At 42.3% G+C, this 21,787-nt stretch overlaps 1 long non-coding RNA gene across 1 annotated transcript; it reads left to right on the top strand.

Moving 5' to 3' along the window:
• The first annotated feature begins 1,922 nt into the window (after window positions 1–1,922).
• On the top strand, window positions 1,923–20,518 carry LOC140068738 (uncharacterized). Its single transcript, XR_011848536.1, has 4 exons — window positions 1,923–2,078; window positions 18,491–18,706; window positions 19,470–19,588; window positions 20,032–20,518. It is a non-coding gene; the product is annotated as an uncharacterized lncRNA (long non-coding RNA).
• The last annotated feature ends 1,269 nt before the right edge of the window (window positions 20,519–21,787 follow it).

Raw genomic sequence — 21,787 nt, 5'->3', positions numbered from 1 at the left:
TGTGCCGAATGTGTAAGGCTAAGGTACAGTAACATTAGTATGGCCAGTCCACATGGCACTCCATCTGCGGCCAAAAGGTTCTCGAATGCAGGTGGGAACTAAGCCTTAGCCATCTGCAAATTTGTGACTCTAGGGTGTCATGGGTACAGCAAACACCCACCAGTGTTGCCAAAGCGGGTGGCATTTAAAGTGTGTCCACACCAATGTTAAAGGACATCTACCACCAGTCTACTCCCCTGCTTTTAATTTATGCACGCCCCCACTGCAAGCCTACTTCTTCTGCTAACAATTTCAGTTTCCCCTAGACACGACCCTGTAACTTCTCACTTAGGGTCGGCAGCCATTTTGGATGCTGTGTGGCTGTAGGCCCGCACCCTGCTTGAAACTCAGAAACTCACTGATTACTTCCTGCCTGCACAAGGTGAGCAGAGAGAGAGGATGTAAACTACAAGCTACAAGAAGATAAGTGATCCGGGGGAATGGGGAGGCAGGCACATTTCTGTGAGATGTAGCAGAGCTCACAGTGTGACAGTGTAATGGTCTATCAGTCTCTGTGTAATCTCATACATATCTGATCTGTCTCATCTCTCTTTCTATATATCAGTGTGTTAGTACAATGTCAGAAGCCATATGAAAGTGCATATAAACCCTATACCCCGATAATGTAAACACATTGTCACCCCACAGAACTAGATGGATAATACAGTAATGTGTCTGCTTAGAGAGGTCCCGCCCCCTACACCTTTGGATTTTGCACTGAGCAGCCCAGGGAGAGATAGGAGCTAAAATAGCAGTAAAACTGACTAAAATTGTAAAGTAAGGGGTTAAAATGATCTTTATTGTGTTAAAATCATTAGGGGATTGAAATGTGAGAATATTCTTTTATGGGAAAACCCCTTTATACATCAACACCTAACCCATACTTCTGGTTGAAGCCTGTGTTTAGAGACCCGAACCCACATTGTTCAGCATGGACCTAAACAATGAGATTCGGATATGCTAAACCAAATTTACAATGTCCAAATGCTAATATCACAAATTCCCATGAATTAACACAACACTCGTAGCTGAAAGCCACCGTTAAGAAAAAAAAATCCAGTCTATTCCTACGCTATTATTATTACTTCATCTTCCGAATGAAAATGTTCCGATGCTCAGATCTTAGCCTGTTTTAATTGATTTTATAGCGGTAGTAAAAATTCATTAATCTTCCTCGCTTCAAAATGGCTGAAAAAAATAAAATAAAATTCCTAATAACTGTCCGAGAGAAGAAATGCCAGCTGGAACATTTGTACAGAGAGTGATTAGAAAAAAAAAAACGGGCAAGTTTTAATTGCCGGAGCCAGATTTATATTAGGGTACTAAATACTAATCAGGAGACCGCTATCTGTAGAATGAATAATGCCGGTGTCCGTCCGTGGGATCCGCGCTCTGTGCCGGGTTTATGGTCTGTGAAGGACGATGGTTATTGCGCTAAGGTCCGCTCTTTGTTGTAGAAGTCGTTTCGTCATTCCGCTACATTGGTGCCTTATATTAAGAGACATCTGTAGAGTAAATTGTGGAGCGCGGTGACGGAATCTGTAATCTAATCACATTTCGCACATAGCGCAATTATTTTAATTTCTACACGATATTGATTGGGACCTTTTGTATCCGTAGCAGATTGCATGCCGGGCGCTGGATAATATCTGATTTTCTACGGGGCAGAAATCTAACGTTTGAGATGTGTACACTGAGAGGTTGACTAATCCGAGCAACACGCGTACACACCAACATTGTCAAGTCGTTTCCAAAGGCGCGCTGCTGCAGAGCAGGTAATCTGAGCAGTTAATGTGCAGTCTGGTTCAGTATAGCTTCATGCCTTAAAAACCCCCATATGTGGGGAAATGTAACTGTTTTATGATGATTTCTCCAATAGAACCCACGGTGAATATACTCCGTGAGCCCAAACCTTGCTAGGTAATGCCCGAATGAGCTCAGGCTGTTGCCTAGCAGCCGGTGAAGGTGACCACGCAGAATATGAATGAGTTCTGAGGGAGCTGACGTCATCGCTTTCCAGAGGTGAATTGAGGAGTGAGGTGAGAATATGGTTTTTCTTTACTGAATTGTGCGGAAGCTACAATTGGACTAAATTAGAACTGAATTGAAGGGGTGAGGAGGGTTTAGTTGTGTGAGCAGTGATAATGTCAATGCTTTGTGTGAAAGGGAAACTTTCTTCTTAGTTCTCCGTTGCAGTGAGAAGAATCTTGAAACATCTTGTAACAGTTTTCTGGTTTGGGTTATTTCATTAACTTTGCAAGGTCCGTCGAAGAGTAGTGCCACGGTACACCGCTTGGCTTGGCATCAGAGGACAACGTTTCTGGACCTCATCACAAAATCTATGTCAGACCCCTAACTATAATACTCCTCGTATGGGGAAAAACATATGATGGGCCTCGTGAGGAACCTGGGCCCCTGTACACTGAAGCACCAAAAGCACCTGCTCAAGTAGCACCATTGGTCAGTATCATCACAACTTTCTTCCCTTTTGCTCCGTTTCCCCTCTGCTCTGGGTGGTATTCATTCCCCTCTTCCAGCAGTCACACACTTTGAGCTTGTGGGTCCAAGCGCCCTGTTCTCTGCCTAGTCAGCTATGACTTCTTCCTTGGACAGCATCCTAGTCAATATTAGTGTTAAAGGGACCCAAAATGCAAAGTTCGGTAAGAACCAGAATTTTGAATTTCAAGTTCCCCAGGATCTGGGGTCTGGCTTTGGCTTACCCTCCCACTCAGGGCCAGCGCAAGCACTGGGCCGGGCCCAGAGCTGCTGGGGGAGCCCACATAAGGCTATACATAAGGAATCCATGCAAGTAAGGGGGGCTGTATCTAATTAATGCACTGTTTGGGGACTGTTTGGGATGATAAACTATGGAACAGGAGACTGTTTTAGTTTCAAAATTTTTAATGCTGCCATGTAAGTTCACTGTAAGTTCACCCAGGGGCCTACTGAAACCTGGAACTGGCCCTGCACCCACCCTTCCTCACTGCCATTAACACATGTGATCTGTGTCCCGCTCTGATCACAGGCATTAACTCTTTAACTCCAGCTGGCAAAATCAACAATGGAATTTAAATGACTGCGGCTACATGCACACTGGGTCTAACATGCCAGTAGCATGGGAGAATCGTCGCTCCCAAAGATGTCATCAGGAGTAGCAATCCTCGCCAGATGTTAGTGCCGCCATGTGCATAGCCGCAGCCATTTCGATTTTTGCCAGCATCTTTTAAAGAGTTAATGCCTGCCATCAGTAGTAGCACCGATCGCGGGTGTTACCTGTTGAGGTCCTGGTTTGGTCATTTGGTTTATTAAATATGTTCGGTTGCACTCTTAAATTCTTATGGGTCCGCTCATTACTAGCCACTTTTTGCTAACAAAGACTTTTGTGACCTGAGGATTCCCAGTCCATATCCTTGTGCACTTTGTAGATAATCCATGCAAACCCTTTGACTCCACTTCTTAGTTTAGTCCCAGTTCAAACACTGCAATGCAGTCGGAACACACACACTTCATGCCTGATGCCAATAGGTGGCACTAGTGAGAAAATCTTTTTTCTGAAATCCACACACTTTTTCCAGACAAATTCACAATGAAAATAAGAGAATTTCTAAAAGCAAAATTCTACTAAAATATCTAGACATTTAATTTGATACTGTAACTCAAACTGTTGGTACATAAAATGAAAACACAGAAAATATGTATAACTTGGCTAAGAACTGGCAGAGTGATATATTTAGATTAAGTCACAGCTTTTAGTTCGGTATCACAGGGGTCAGTACTGGGCCCCCTTCTTTTTAATATTTTTATTAATGACCTCATAGAGGGTTTACACAGTAAAATTCAATATTTGCAGATGATACTAAGCTTTGTAAAGTAATTAATACTATGGGCAATAGTTTAATATTACAGAGGGATTTGTGGAAGCTGGAGGAATAGGCAAAAAATGGCTGAAGTTTAATGTAGATAAAGGTAAGATTATGCACTTGGGCTCAGGTAACAAAAAGTACAATTCGGTTTAAAACAGATACTGTCACCAGCTTTTACCCCATTAAACTACCCTTATTTCTTTAACTGTCTGTATATCCAGCACTGTAGCTCCAAGAAGTCTGATCTTAAAGATTAGATTCCTATCATTTATATGTTTCTATGTACTATAGAAGAAAGAGGCATCTCAAGTGGCGCAAATATCTCATACATGACATTTTCATATGACTTTAGAGGAGATACATAAAAGTGTGAATTCTATAAGAAAAAAATCTCATACCACACCCGCATGTTGTTTAGTGGGTTAAAACTGGTGACAGGTTCCCTTTCAAGTAAGTGCATTAAAGCCACAAAGAAGGGCAGAATTACAGCATTACACATTGGGGCTCATTTACTTACCCAGTCCAGTCGCGATCTCGCAGCGCGTTGTCTGACGAGGATTCGGGTCTGCCGGGATTCACTAAGGTCGTGGGCTTATTTACTTTGGGTCTGCGGATGCACTTTCATAGTTTTTTCCGATGTTTTTGGGATTTGCATGGCTATTACAGGTATTTAACTGGGGATTGTGTCGGACACGATCAGATTGTGGCGCAGAGGCGCTGGCTTTCATGCGACATAAATCTGGGGGCAGGCGTTCGGACGATCCGACTGATTCGGACTGAGTGCAGGATTTAGTTTTCAACTTTCAACAACGGGAAGAAGAAGGTGAACTCTGTCAGACCTGAGCGGGGAAGTGACACATGCAGGAAATCGGGCGCATTCTCGTCGAACAATGCACTTACGTGAATTCCGCGGGTTCGAGTAAGTAACTGGGCCCCATTAGCTTCTGCTGGAGTCTTACCCTAATACAATGCGCCCCATGTTACAATAATCAATATGTTCCAGGCATAAGGTAGATTTACACAATATGAAAATCTAGTAATTGCTTACAAAGTTCCCAAAATTTCAATCCAAAACTTAATAAAAGTAAATAAATAAAAGTTAAATAAAACTAAGCAGATAACTTATAGAGAAATAGCTGCTGGAAGTGGTAATTCAGTTTCTGCAAAACGCCAAAAAAAAAAAATCAGACATGCTAACCAGACATGCAAAGCAGCAGCTCATCCTGGAACACAGAACTAGCCTAGTATCAGAAGTGTATCTACAGGGGGTAGAATCCAAAACCCAAGACACTTGAGTGACTATAGTTTGAGAAATCTCCAGTATTCTTTTTATAGTCATTCTATGCCCTAAATGTACTTTAAAGGATTTACCAACCTTGTTCCAAAAACTTTAGATTTTCTTGTAAATCAATGAAGTAATTACAGGCAGTCCCCGGGTTACATACAAGATAGGGTCTGTAGGTTGGTTCTTAAGTTGAATTTGTATGTAAGTAGGAACTGTATATTTTATCATTATAATCCCAGTCAGAACTTTTTTGGTCTCTGTGACAATTGGATTTTAAAAATGTTGGGTTGTCATAAGAACCAGGATTAAAAATAAAGCTTCATTACAGACACCTGTGATAACTGTTATAGCTGATTATTGTAGCCTAAGGCTAAAGTACAGTAACTTACCAACATCCAGAGGTCCGTTTGTACCTAGGGGCCGTATGTAAGTCGAGTGTAAGTAGGGGACCACCTGTACTTTAAATGGGTTGCCCACTTTTTCCATAACTGCAAACTTCTGTAAACTAGAAAGAGGGACAAAAGATGCGGCACCGGAGAAAACTCTTTTACCCTGAGCTACGCCTTTTGCTCCACCCTTTACTCTGACCCACACAGTATAATTTCCCCCTTAAGGGGGTATTCCCACGACAACAATATTCTTAAATATATTAAGGATAACTAAATAACACATTCTATAATTCACTGTCATTAACAAAAATATAGCATTTGACAGATATAATTTTGACCTGTCTCTATCAGTCCTGTGTACATAATTTAGGTTTTCCTGGGATCCGACCGTAAATCTTCTGATTTTTATGGCCGGGGAGGGCAGATTCTTCTCATGAACAACTTCTCCTGTCTGCAGGATGCAGTGTTATCTCTGCCCCTCCCCCTCCATTGCCCCTCCCCCCTACATTACAAGACAAGCTCACACACAGACACTCACAAACACTTCCTACCGACAAGCAGCAGCGTGCACAGACTTACTCTACAAGTTACTAGCAAGGTAATGTCTTTATTCAGGAAGGGGGGGGGGGCACTCTGTGTGTTGTTATAGCTCACATGCAACAGAGCTGAAGTGTGTCACTGTGTGCTATATGCATTTCATTATTTCTCATCTCTGATTTGTCTCATCTCTCTTTCTATGTGTCAGATACTAGTAGAATGTTCAGAAGCTAAATAAAAGTGTATACAAACCCTGTACCCTAATAATCTAAGCACATTGTCAGAGAACAGCATCTCATAGCACAGAGAGTTTATGTAGCATCTGCTTAGAGAGTCCCCGCCCACACTCTGGAATCTTACACTGACCATCACTGAGTGATAGGAGCTAAAACAGCAATAAAACTGAGTAACACTGTAAAGTAAAAATGATCTTTATTGTGTAATCATCACTAGGGGGTTTCAATTTATTTAGTTTCTATCATGGGCAAACCCCTTTAACGTCTTCTATCTGTCCATCTCATTGTGCCCCCCCAGCTGCCTGTAATAGAAGTCGTGAGTGGTACCAGAATCCCAGTATCTATGTTACTATTGGATTCACATGGGGCTCACAATTTAAGGGTACCCAAAGAGCACCACAGATTAGAATTATTATATTATTGGGAAGGACTGAACAGGATAAACCAAGTCTATTATCTCAGACCTAGTTGTTTGGCATCAGGGTCGGCGCGAGCACTGGGGATACCTGGGCAAGTGCCGGGGCCAGAGCTGCTGGGGGGCCCACATAAGGCAGTACATAAGTAATCCATGGGAGTTGGGGGGCTTCACCTAATGAATACATAGGGGGTAAGGGGGGCTTTATTTCTATATAAAAACCATGAGGGGGCTGTTTACTGTGATAAACTAGGGAATATTTTAGGGAACAGAAGACTGTTTTAGTTCCTGAATAATTAATGCCACCATGTGCCACCTTAATAAATCCCGGGTCCGGCCGGGATTTATTAAGGTAGTTCCTCCGCCGTCCACCAGGTGGCTCTGCTGCGCTGAAAAGCATCGGAACGCACTGGAGTTCACCGGCTCGGGCTGAGTGAAGGTAAGTGCAAGCTCCGCGACAGATTTATTTTTTTAAATGCGGCGGTTTTTCCGAATCCGTCGGGTTTTCGTTCGGCCACGCCCCACGATTTCCGTCACGTGCATGCCAGCGCTGATGCGCCAAAATCCGATCGCGTGCGCAAAAATCCCAGGGCAATTCAGGGGAAATCGGTGCAAATCGGAAATATTTGGGTAACATGTCGGGAAAACACGAATCGGGCCCTTAGTAAATGACCCCCATTGTCTGCTTTTCTTTATTTCAAGGAATGCTTCATGAATAGGGATGAGCAGACCACATTCACAGAACCAAATTTGGAAAATCCCTTTAAGATCTACATATCCCATGTCAATATATTTGAAGTACACGACAAGTGTTTTTGTTTGTATTGTTTTGTTGAGTTAAAGGGTTAATTAGTTTGGAAAGTTTTACAAACTGACTATGTTGAGGATCTCGGGAAGTGATTACAAGTTTTAATAATGATCTAATTATAAATTCATTGTTATGATAAATGTTGCAAGTCGTATCCCATTCCATTGAAAGCCATCTTCATCATCTGGTTGTCTATTCCCTTTATAGTGTCTGTTACAGAAAGGTGGGACAAGTTAGACGAAAATTAATGTTTGGTGAGAAGCGTAATGATCGTTACCATCCATTACTCCATACGTAGTTAGATGACTGATCCACAAACTGTGTACTCATCCACAATGCATTGCTTCAATATCGGACAGATTAAAAAGTCAGCAGTAACATAAATCCTGCCTATATTGTAAGCAGGTACTTACTGGAGAGCCGCCTGACAATAATTAAGCCCTGCATCATACACAGTAGGGCCATAAAATCTTAGTCTGTGGGAGATTCATATTAGAAATGTAATATTTTATCTGTCACTTAGGATATGAGCCATGATGGTGCGTTACTCATAAGACTCTGTTCACACTGCTGTCATGGTGTACATTTCTCAATGCCCCACAGTGCAAGTGGATCTGTCCCACTATAGATCCATACTGACTCCCTGGGCTTTCATTAAAGTCATCTATAAGTTTGGGTAATTCTAACAGCCAATAGTTTTACAGACAGGTTTATTTCCATCAAAATATTAGTAAGCTTATAGGACACTGCGTACAATCTGCTCAGCTCCTCCTGCTCTATAACATGCTGCCTGCAGATAGGACACTATGTACAATCTGCTCATTTCCTCCTGCTCTATAACATGCTGCCCACAGATAGGACACCATGTACAATCTGCTCAGCTCCCCCTGTTCTATAACATGCTGCCTGCAGATAGGACACTATGTACAATCTGCTCAGCTCCTCCTGCTCTATAACATGATGCCTGCAGATAGGACACTATGTACAATCTGCTCAGCTCCTCCTGCTCTATAACATGCTGCCTGCAGATAGGACACTATGTACAATCTGCTCAGCTCCTCCTGCTCTATAACATGCTGCCTGCAGATAGGACACTATATACAATTCACTCAGTTCCTCTTGCTGTATAACATGCTGCCTGCAGATAGGACACTATGTACACTCTGATCAGTTACTCCTGCTCTATAACATGCTGCCTGCAGATGGGACACTTTGATCAGTTACTCCTGCATACTATGTAGGCAAATTACTGATCTATAACATGCTGCCTGTAAATAGGACACTATATACAATTCACTCAGTTTCTCTTGCTCTATAACATGCTGCCTGTAAATAGGACACTATATACAATCTCACCAGCTCCTCCTGCTGTACAACATGCTGAACAATAAGTACACTCTGCTCAGCTCCTCCTGCTCTATAACACGCTGCCTGCAGATAAGGCCCATATTTATTAAACAGTCTACGCCAGAATTCAGAAGTGTTTTCAGTATTGTCTCGCGGCTGCACTGTGCACACCACCACACAATACTGTGCACAGAAAGCGGCAGTCCAACATAATTGTGGCACACACCCCTTCAACTGAAAGAAAGAAATTGGAGCACTCAGTTCAAGCACTCTGGACGCTCGTAGGGTGCGCCAGATTCAAGAAAACTGTGTTCCAGTCTTCATTAATCCAGTGCACACTGCCTCATTATTAATAAATGTGGGCCACTACATACAATGGAGGAGATTTATCAGAAGTGTCTGAGAGCAGAACGGTTCCAGTTGCCCATGGCAACCAATCAGAGCTCAGCTTTTATTTTTCCCACAGCTGTTTGTAAAATGAATGCTGGGCTCTGATTGGTTTCTATGGGCAACTAGAATAGTTTTACCCATAGCTCCCAACCGTCCCGATTTTGACGGGACTTTCCCGTTTTTCGTACCCCTGCCCCGCGTCACGGGCAGCTATGATATTGTCACGGATTCTCCCCCCAGGTCCCGCTATGTCCCGCTGCTGTGTCCGCATAGTAAATACTTTGAAAGTCTGAACTCACAGTACAGAATGGCTTCTACAGACATCGGGAGGGAATCCTTTTCAGAGAAGTGTCGGGCTTAGCGCTGAGCAGGGACCACGTCATCAGGTCAGATCTCCATCTGTCCATATATGGTCTCCTAGGGATTCCCCAGACACAAGCTCTTTATATAATTAAATTACATAAAGTTTTGGCCAGGCTGAGATTCGAACCTGAGACCCTCAGCACCATAGACAGGAGCTTAACTAACTGAGCTATAAGCCCAGTGATACAGAGCTGAGGATTCCTGGTAACTAAGACATGTTATCTGCCACTGTTACACTGTGACACAGACTAATGCACTGATATATAGAGAGGGATCTTCTCAGAGATTATTATTGTAATTATTGAGACTATTATTATTATTATTATTATACATTTTATTATTTTTATTATTATGGAGATGATTATTAATAATAGTAAAAATAATAATAATCATCTCAATAATAATAATAATAATAATCATCTCAATAATAATAATAATAATAATCATCTCAATAATAATAATAATAATCTCCATAATAATAATAATAGTCTCAATAATTACAATAATCTGAGAAGATCCCTCCCTATATACCAAGGCAGTATATAGTTCTTAGTTACCAAAATTCTCCACCTTGTTAATCACAGAGGCTATAGCTCAGTGGGTTAAGGCGCTGTGTTATTATTGTACATGGACACTGCAGGTTCTGGGTTCAAATCCCAATGAGGATAATTTTTTTTTTTTTTTTTTAAATGATGATTTTTATTATTTTAATATGGCTAAAATTTGGGGCGTGGCCAGGGAGTGATTGGGGGTGTGGCTTAGGGGGATCGCCGCGGCACGCGTAGCGTGCCGCCATTTTGTCCCTCTTTCCTTTTCCCAAATGTTGGGAGGTATGGTTTTACCTCAGACACTTCTTCCCCAATTTGCTTATCTCCTGTACACTATAACATGCTGCCTGCAGATAGGACACTATTTACCCTCTGATCAGTTACTCCTGCTCTATAACATGCTGCCTGCAGATATGACACTATTTACCCTCTGATCAGTTACTCCTGCTCTATAACATGCTGCCTGCAGATAGGACACTATGTACAATCTGCTCAGCTCCTCCAGCTCTATAACATGCTGCCTGCAGATAGGACACTATGTACAATTCACTCAGTTCCTCTTGCTGTATAACATGCTGCCTCCAGATAGGACACTATGTACACTCTGATCAGTTACTCCTGCTCTATAACATGCTGCCTGCAGATGGGACACTTTGATCAGTTACTCCTGCATACTATGTAGGCACATTACTGATCTATAACATGCTGCCTGTAAATAGGACACTATATACAATTCACTCAGTTTCTCTTGCTCTATAACATGCTGCCTGCAGATAACACATTACATACACATTTCCCCAGTCTCTCCTGCTCTATAATACGCTACATGCCGATAGGACACTATGTAAAATCTCATAGGCATCCATGGTGTTACCTCTTACATACAAAACCAACCCACATAATTCCAGGGCTTCTCCCACTGTTTAATATTATATCACGCAGAGGGAGGGGGTAGTGCTGGGGGAGCAGGGGGAGGAAAGACATTGTAACAGCCTGTAAAGCTACAGCACGGAGTGGCTCTAGTAACGTTCTCCCCCCAAAGCCCTTCTGGCTCGTTAGCATAATTTCCAGAGTTGATTTTAGAAGAAAGGAGACCATGGATAACAAACATAAGGTCACGGTGCTGAGATCTAAGAGTAAGTGACCCTGGTGTATCCATGCTTGATTTTTATGGTATATTTCCTTTAAGGAAGGTATAGGGTTAACAATCACTTCAGAATATAGGAGATGAAAGGTAAAGGTTTAATTAGTTTTTTTCTATACTTTGATTTAGTTTACCAAAAAAAAAAAATGTCAATGTTATTTCCGTCTGGACTTTGGTATATAGGAAGCCGTGAGAATAGAACTATAAATTTTGAAGTGGTATAAAGGTTAAGAAGGAAAATCAATATCAGCATAGTTATTTCTACCAACGATTGCCAGTCTGTCAGGAGAGGCACAAGGGCTCCTCCGAGCACAAAATGACCTTATATTTCATAGAGGGGGCCCACTTGTCAAAAATGGGTCACATTTATTTAATTGGAATTACAAAAAAAATCCTCAGCCATACTGTGAAATACAATCCGAGAATGGAAAGACGGTTAGTAAATTGTACAGTAAGGGGTGCGTAAACAGGGCTGGATTAAGGTTGGTGAAGGTCCGGGGCACTGAATCCGGTAAGGGCCACCCCTGAATGTAGCCCAGATAGTGGTACATATTACTGTTCCAAATTATGATTTATATTCTACATTTTCTCCTACTTTCATGTTAGCCTCGCTGATGGCCTAGATGGCACCAAGGCACTAGTACTCACTACTAGTCGCTGTGCCAGTCCCAGGTGCCACTGCTTCCCTGAGACTTCTCTCTCCTCCTCTCACAGATCGGGCAAAGTGATCTGTGAGGAAGTAAACCTAACATTGATTGGCTAGGACTTGGCTGGCAAGCAGTTCAGCCAACCAGTGATAGGTACTAAGGGGGGGATCTGATGTCACTCTGCATGCAGGACAGCTCCTGAAAAGCATTCTACATACAGAATGGCTGGACGGGCATGCTTGGAGCTTGGAGGCAGGCGCACGTGCGGCGTGGTGGCATCGCCATCGCGCTTCACTCCCAGAGTTGACTGTCAGACTTGTTGGGCCCCCTTATTAGTAAAATGGTGGGGTCCCACAGGGTGCGCGCCCCTGGAGCCCTCGCTGTAATCCAGCCCTGTGCTGGCCTAAGACCTAAGCCATTCACTTTTTATATAAATAAGCTACAGTATCTGTAGTTGCAGCAATCACCAGTAGGTAAAATGTGGCTTGGAATACATTTTGATGACAGACAACACAAATCCCCTTTTCAAAAAAAGTGTAGACCCCTTTACCACTACTTCGGTGGGTGTACTACAGAATCTCTTTCATTGCTCCCCAAAAATACCTCATCTTGGCCATGGAAAGGGTCCTTAGGGCACCACAGGAAAGCTGAGCCGAAAAGAGGTAGGTACTTTTTCTACAGTTTTCCAACGAAACTGAGAAGCCTCTTTATAAGAATTCTGACCCTAAAAATAAACTTGAAAATTATGCGGCAGATTATTTTGCCTCCATATGCAGATTTTAATGGATTTTCTACAAATGATCAGTCATTTATAAATACTCAGTGATTTAAAGCGAGCCTGTCACCAGGAATGTTATTTTTAGCTGGTGACAGGTTCCAATACCTGATGATGAACCTATGGCACTGGTGCCAGAGGTGGCACTGGGTGCCATCATCTTAGCACAGAGTTCTCCAGGCAGCACTCAAAACCTCCTCCCGCAGTCCCAGGTAATCAAGGACTATGCCATGCTCAGTTCTACATCCTGGTCTGCCTGAGATTACTGGAGAAGATGTGGGCAGAGCTGGATTACCATTAGAGCTTTTGCTCCAGGCCCAATTCCTTCTTTCTACTGTCCTCAGGACAATGCTATGATTGATATTTGTGACTGAGAAGGGAGCAATAAGTCCCTTCATAATTTGCCATGTTAGCACTTCGCAATTAATAAGTGATTTTGGTTGTCATTTTGGCACTCTCTAAAAGGTTCACCATCACTTTGCTATGCTGGTTTTTAAAAATGTCTTTGTCAGCATTCTAAATCATTTCTGTACGTTATAAAACTTTGTTTCACAATACCTGGCTCCCACCCATCTCCCTCCTCTGCCTGCACAGGGGAGGTAGCCGGATGAATGTGGGGGAGAGGAGACTGAGACATAGGTAGACAGCTGCCCACTCCTTTCTGGGACTCTCAATATGCTGCTGGCAGGGAGAGAAATTTTTGTAAAGTACAGAAATGATTTAGAATGCTGACAAAGGCATTTTTAAAATCAGCATAATGTAGGTTATTGGAACCAGTCACCAGCTAAAAATGACATTCCTGGTGATAGGTTTGCTTTAAATCGGTTGGCTGGAGGTTGAAAAACATGGCCACTTTCTTCTCACCACAACGGCACCACCCCTGTCCATGGTTTGTGCTGGTATTTCAGCTCAGCTGTAGAAATGAATGGAGCTAAGTTGCAATACCAGCACAAACCATGGTCAGATGTGGCGCTGTTTTGTGAAGAAAGCTGCACCTTTTAAGGACATCTATCACCAGATTACTGGTGTATAGTGTCCAAATTAGGCTGCTTGTTCCGTCTAGGGGATGAGGAGACTGTCTTTTACAAGTTTTCTGGCATCTTTAATAATGAAATATTAACTTTGTAAAACAACCAGAGGCGCTCAGGCAAATGGCCCCCGATTGCCTCTCAGCATCCTCCGCTGCAAGTCTCCTCCTCCTGGCCGGGGGAATTTGGAGAGAGCACATGCCCCGCTCTCTTCACGACCCCTGGGGGAGGAGCTTGAAGGGGGAGTTGGTTGTATGATAAATAATTGTTGTTGTTGTAGTTTTGGTGTTATTTCCTTCTCACGGATATACAGTAAAGATTTGTGATGTCATTCATAAATTTTTATGTGAATACTGATGGCAGAGGATACTAACATCAGATTGGTGGAGAGTCCGTGATGCAGCACCCCCACAGATCAGCCATGGTCACTAAAGATAATTAAATCTATTTGTTGATCTGTAGACTCACATCCACTGATTTTTAGTCACAGAATCCAACCCAAATTTTTTCTAATCAGTCATTGTTGCTCCAATTGTCAACGAAATTAGTACACAACCCACTCTAATCCCCTAAAACTCAGATTCTTTGTTTGTTAATTTTCTATAAATGATGAGGATTAGGGTTAAGGTTTAACTGATTGCTATCGTAGAAAAATTGAAATCTCTTCCGATTGTTTTGAGTTTGATTCAATCCAAATCTTTAGAAAAATTCAGCAAAGTTTCAGCAAATCCTGAATGATTCGTTCTTCTCTAGCCGTCAACTAGGTGATTCATAGTCAAGAAGAAGAAGACCTACAAGGTGCAATCATCATAAAACTTTGTCATGGTCACCACTAGAGATGATGGGACCCGATGGTCAGGTCCAACCGCCAGACCTGGACTTAATGCCGGATTGGCGGCGGAACAGCCAATTCAGAAAATAGGGAACAGCCCTTAGCAACTAGCCATGGCTATGATTGGCAGATCGAGTTGCTAGGGGAATCAATTTACTGGATTGGCTATTCGCTTGTCAGTCCGGCAATAAATCCAGTTCTGAAGGTTGAACCCGAACTTGACCATCCGGTCTGCTCATCTCTAGAGGTGACCTTGACAAAGTTTTACAATGATTTCCCCCTATATGAAGATATATAAGTTCCATTCATTCTTCATGACCCTCAGAATCCCTCTATCCGTTTCCTTTTTTTAATATATAGAAGACATATAATGCAGCGTCGCCTCACACGTATGATACTAATATAGAAATATTTTTCTCGCTAAGTCGTAAAGAATCCCGCTCTCTGGATTATTTGTGAAAAACAAGGTCACTGTAATACATTTTACATGTCACTTGAGGCTTGATGTGTTTTACCAAATACCTCAATCTATATGCAGCTCTGTGGCTGCGGGACGTGGCACGCGCTGAATGTAAATGCTCGGCTGGCACACTGCAGGGTTGCAGACTTGGCAGCCGTTCTCAGCAGATGATATACTCAGACTGGTAATGGAAGATCTATAAGTACTTGGACGTCATTGTCTCCCAAACTCACAAACGCATCGAAAGTAGCTTCGGTCTTGGGGGTTCGAGGAAGCTATTTATGGGATTTTTTTGGTGTATGTTTTATGCATATTATTAGTCAAGGACATACATAGTCACATTAAGTGTATACAGGAAGTACAAGGTTGGTTCTGTAGGTTTGTTCTTAAGTTGAATTTGTATGTATGTCGGAAATGTATATTTTATCATTGTAAACTCAGCCAAAATTTTTTGTGACAATTGGATTTTAAAAATGTTGGATTGTCATAAGAACCAGGATTAACAATAAGTCTTCATTACAGACACCTGTGATAACTGTTATAGCTGATCATTGTAGCCTAGGACTAAAGTACAATAAATTACCAATATCCAGATGTCCGTTTGTAACTAGGGGTCGTATGTAAGTCGGGTGTTCTTAAGTAAGGGTTAAATTTACCGCAAGCGTATTGTATCGCTGCTCGAAAGGAAGAATTATAGTAAAGGGGATGCAGAGATTACGGATTATTTATATCGTTTTTATACCGCAGTATATTTCCAACGCTCTCTCTCCAATAATGAGCGTTTTAATTGTAAAATGTAAAAGCGTAATGGAGGCGTTCAGGGGTGAATGGGTTAATGTAAGCGGTACTCCTGGGGACATTTCCTCCCCTTCGCCAGACAAGTAATTTATTCCTTTCTCTGCAGAGGCATCTCATTTTCCAGTGTATTTATCTTCTGTGCACAGCGCTGTCATTCAGCAGGCAATGGCCTCCACAGAGTCTATGGCTCCTGCAGAATTTCAATGAGTCGCCTGCAGCTCCGCCCAGACCGCAGAGGTGACGTCCGCGCCAGAGTTACCAGCAGAGTCCTCCCACGTCGAGGACATGGTCTGAGCTCAGATTCCAGAAGAGGTTCCCCTCTTTTCCCATTTACGTGTCACAAATCACTTCCCGAATCCCAGCAATGACAGCAAAGTGACAGCTCCGATCCCAAACGCTCATCTATCCGAGATCCCATCGATTTCTCCATTTTTTTTAACCCTTTCCTGCAGCAAGAACCTCCACTCGAAAAAAAACCAATGAAAATCCTATCGCTGTCTTTAAAGATAAATATGATGGATACATCACAGAAAAACCCGTTCACGCAACTAATCCCCTTAAGATAGAATCCCGGGGAGATCGCTGGAAAATGAAGACATCCATTTATCCCATAAACCCTCACAATGACAAGCTTACACAATATTTGCATTGTTTCCGCCTGGTAATGATCTCTAATGCATTTGTATGTTTGTAAGACTTTATACAATTACCCGCTCCTCTCCAGGTCTCGTATTTTCTTGAGCTGTCTTGAGGCATAAGTCTTCTATAGATCTATGCTATCATATGGAATATTACATGATGCCCGGTTCTGGTTCTCCGGGTAAAGTGTGACCACATGGATGGGTATGAGATGAAATCAGACTCTGAGTACATTCACACATTAGGGCGCTGGAGAGGAGAAGAGCAGTGCTCACCCCTCCCCTCTCCATAGAACAGTATAGGACATGTCTTATATTTTACCGTACATGGTCATGGTGCAATGAACGCTCACCGCACCGTGACCAGGTGCAATAGATGTCAATGGGGACTGTATGCGGCCGCATATAGGTCCCCATTACGTTCACGTGAATGTACCCTTAGCATTTGTAATACATTCTGATTCGGAGACAATCTTACTTAGCCAAGCTCTGAAGAAAAGACCAGATGAGCCCCCACACGCCCAAACTCAATGGTGTACTTTAATAGAAATCTACTATAAAAAGAAGCAATAATCTGCATGTTTTAGACTTATTAATCCACACTGATTGCTAGCTAGCAAAACTACATATGTAATGGTGAAAAACACGTTAACTGTACATTATATACTGCTGTATGTAAGATTTTATTTTTCTTCCATAAAAATTTTAAACATCTATCACGATAAACCAGGGACACTTACCTGCAGCCAGCATAGCTTGCCATGGGGAGACAACATTAGTGCAACAGCTGCTAAAGACTTACTCATAGATCCTGGCACTGTGACTGTGGTAATCTTCTGATATTTGTTATCCATGACCTCCTTCCTTCTAACATCAATGTTTAAAATTATGCCAATGAACCCAAATGGCTACTAGACCAGTTCCCAGAACTCCTCCGTTCTGTTCTGCATCAGAGAAAGAGCCTGTGAGTCTGCAGTACAAAGGGGCTTTGGGAATCACTCCGTTAGTCTTTTGGCTTGTTAGCATAATTTGGAACATTGATTTTAGAAGAAAGAAGGCCATGGACAACAAATATAAGAAGATTACCACAGTCACATCCAAGAAGGTGAACTCCGGTGGACCTGAGCGGGGAAGTGACAGATGCCGGATATCGGGGGCACGGTCTTAGTGAATCACGGCACAGTGCAGTTTCCTCGGACAATGCACTTTTGGGAACTCCTCCGGGTGGGTAAGTGAATGTGCCCCACTATCTGTATATGAATTGTTAATGAATTTCAGGGACACTACAGTCACGACTAACGTTTTCCAGATGATCCAGTATGATATTCCATGTTACTGTCTGTCATTTGTACTTTTTCTTGCTGAAAGGGGACTGCAGACGGTTCTACCAGACTACAGGATCTTATTCTGCACTTTACTATGCATCGTGGAGCATGTTGAAATGTAAAAAAAAGTCTGATTTATGTTTGTAGTAAAAAAAATACATGATTTTTAATGCTCAATCTGCCTCTCCATCAATTAGTGAGAGCAGGACCATATTCTCAGGATCGTGGGGTTCCGACCACTAGATAATGGGTACCAATCAAACTTGGAACAACCCCTATAAACAGGCACAATCTGATTTAGCTGGAGATAGATTTGAAGCAATGTTAGAAAATCTCATATTACTGAAAGAGCAGTAGATCTTAGCAATAAATGTCTAACAGATCTCCGGCTGGAAAATTGGGATGAAATGAATTGACACGTCTGTCCTCATAGAAAATTGTAAAAAGTGAAAACACATGGGCATCCTAGACGGACCATGAGCACTCATCTCTATTAAAGGGGTTGTCTAGGTTTTTCAAAAAATTTATATAAGGCTTGGGGGGAAAAGAAAAACAATAAAAATCTTATGCTTGCCTCCTGTTCACCCTGACGCCCTTCAATGCCACCCTCTATTTGTTTACAGAATCCGGCGCTCCAGCCCTGACCACAGCCGCGCGCCTTCTACGGCTCTGAGTGAATGGGACCACTGAAGGAGTACAAGACTATTACTATGTTTTTATTATTATAGTGTATCATACTACACCCAGAGGGCATGTACATCCAAAAGACGTGTCCTGGTCAAAAAATTATGGTGTAAGACTTCACAAGAGCTGGTGTAAGGGGCACCCATTCACAATGGGTAAGTTGCAGACATAGGGGGTCATTTATCTTTATACTTCTTCCTGTTTTTTCTGTCTTTTTTGAGACATTTTTTAGGGCATTGCAATTTTTGCACCTTTTTGGGGACATTTTGAAATGTTTGTTTTTCGTCAGTAAGACACATTTCTCTCCAGATGTGCTAAATGTCGCAAATTACATTTATCATTTCAAATTGTCTAAAATTTAAGACATTGGGGCACATTTACTTACCCGGTTCTCCGGCGCTGATTCGGGTCCGGCTGGGATTCACTAAGGTCCGTGCGCCCGATGTCAACCAGGTGTCACTGCTGCGCCGAGGTCCGCTGGAGTTCACTGGAGTTCACCTTCTATTTCTTGGTGCAGGTAAGTGCGTGTCAAGCGATTTCCGTCGCATGCAACCCGGCACGATTGTGTCAAAATCTGTTCGTGTGCGCCAAAATCCCAGCAGAATTTGTCGGAAATCGGCAAGACACCCGACGTAATCGCGCGATTCGGACCCTTAGTAAATTAGCCCCATTTTTTGGCCCAAAAAACTCCAGACGAAACCTTAGAAAATGAGACATTTGAGCAACATTTTTGAGACATTTGTAACAAATGTGGCACAAAAGAGATCTGAAAAAAAAAATATTTAACACAAGGAAAAAGTGAGATTGATAAATTATCAAAGTAGCAGCCGGGAAAAAAAGACAGGCAAAAACAAACAAGATAAGATAAATGACCCCCATAAAGTAATATTGTTTTATGATGTTTTTCTTATGTTTTAGCAGTTTTTGAAACCAATGGACCTTGTGGTATAATAAAGATTTACCATTGAACTAGGCATTCAGCAGACCGCAGCCTGAAGAATAAACCACAAGTCTTCTCACAAATGCTCCTTATAGGGGTAAATAGGATTCTGCAGTGTATAATTTAGCACATACATACACTAGGATAGACAGTCCTTAGTAAGGAGAGCAAAGGTCAGTAGACCGGGGACTTATTATGTCTCATTGTTCAGCCATCTAACTTGTCTGACAACCCAATTGCTGTAGTAATGTACAGAAGATTGGCTTATTTTCTGCCTTATACAATTTGCTGTAAAACAATAGCTTTGGTAATCTATATTGGGTTTCCATGTCTAAGAGTTGACTGAAAGGAAATAGAAAATCACTACTACCAGAACGGAACATGGAATCCTTCATCCTTCAGTGGTTCTGACAATGCAATTACTTGGATCAAGAATATGGAGTTCTGTACTGCCTTGTCTTATGTGTGTAAGAAACAGTAACATAAGTGTTAGAGTTAAATGCCTCTAGAAATGTACAATGGTTGTTCTCTTTTATATAGGTTCCGATTAGTGATGAGCAGACCCATTGAAATGCATGTTCGGCCAAATTTGGTTTAACTTGAATTTTAAAAAGTTGTCCTGAACCCAAACCGAAACCAATAACATCTGCGATCAGAGCCGGTAAGTGCCAACGCACAGTTAGCAGTTATCCTGACAGTGTTGGAGTTAAGATTCTGACATTACATAAAAGGTTCTGGGAACCCATTCTCAGTGACTCTTCACACTTCACGAAGTTTGCGTAAAGTGGGGCACATTTACTTACCGGGTCCCGCGGAGTTCACGAAAGTGCATTGTCCAACGGTAATGCACTGTGCCGCGATTCACTAAGATCGTGCGCCCGATATCCTGCATGTGTCGCTTCCCCGCTCAGGTCCGCCGGAGTTCACCTTCTTCTTCCTGGTGCATGTAAGTGCATTGTCTTGCGGCACAATTTGAATCTTAAATCCCGTGCTCAGTCTGAATTAGTTGGATCGCCCGGCGGCCCGCCCCCCGATTTCTGTTGCATGGCAGCCAGCGCAGCTGCGCCACAATTCAATCCCCTGTTAAATACCTGTCAAAGCCGTGCAATCCCCGAAAACCGTGAACAGTCCGACAAAAGTGTGATCCGCGACTATTAGTAAATAAGACCCATTTTGTCTACTTATATCTGGTGCATAAAACAAAAAATATCGGCACTAATGTACTCCGTAAACTTTATGCAGCATAGTATAACAGCGTAAAAGTAGGGTGCGTTTCAGCCCGTCTAGCCTTTCTTAGATACAATACACATATAAACATTGGCAGCACCTCGTGATACAGAGTGCTGTCCATTTATTTTTATAGTACATATATCTGGTATCTTCCGACCCCTTGGCTTGCCTTCCTGGTTATCCCTTTGTCTATCTCTTTGGTAATTTGTCACTTTTCTTATTGTTTGTCTTGTCCTTGTCTGCTGTCATCTCTTAAAAGAAACCTGTCACCAGGGACCTCTTTTTCACTAAAGACAGATAGCAGAAGTCCATCACACCTGCAGTGCAAAAGTGCCTTTCTGCATTCTCTAACTATTTGCATTACAATATAATTGTGTGTTATAACTTACCTTGTACCCTGACAGAATCTTCTGCGTAGTCCCAGGGGTTGGGCGCATTTCAAAAAACAACACATTCTGTGCTTCAGCTCCTGGCCTCCACCTTTGTTCTCCTGTACAGCTCCCAGGAGCTGTACAGGAGCCCAAAGGTGCGGGCTGAGGAGTGAGCAGCACAGACAAGTCACATGTTGTTTTTTGGAATGCATCCATACAAAAGCCCAACCCCTGGGACTACACAGAGGATTTTGTCAGGGTGCAAGGTTACAACACACAATTATATTGTAATGCAAATGTTTAGAGAAGGTAGAAAGGCAGATTTGCATTGCAGCTGTAATGGGCTTCTGTAACTTGTCTTTAGTGAAAATTAGGCCCCTGGTGACAGGTTCCCTTTAAGCAGATTGGCAGCTAGTTAATGGCCATCCCCTGGGGAGGCTTTCGAGTCAATAGGTAGGGAAAGTCTGATGGGTTCAGCTTTAGGGCTCCTAAAAGCCCTAAAAGTAGAGTTATTAAAAAAAAGGATGACTCAGAATGAATTTATAATATGGGATACAGAATGTGTATTGTGAACATCAGATTCTCTTTCAATATTGTGATCCAAATTTTGGTCGTAATTGTCAAATGTATATCCATATAAAAGATCCGTAAAATGGGGGAAAGCATTATAAATCTGGTCATTTCAGCATGCTATG

This window comes from Engystomops pustulosus, chromosome 7 (assembly GCF_040894005.1).
Source record: "Engystomops pustulosus chromosome 7, aEngPut4.maternal, whole genome shotgun sequence".
Classification (NCBI taxonomy): Eukaryota; Metazoa; Chordata; class Amphibia; order Anura; family Leptodactylidae; genus Engystomops; species Engystomops pustulosus.
Note: the sequence above shows the minus strand (reverse complement) of the source record. Positions and strands in the feature narration are given on the sequence as shown.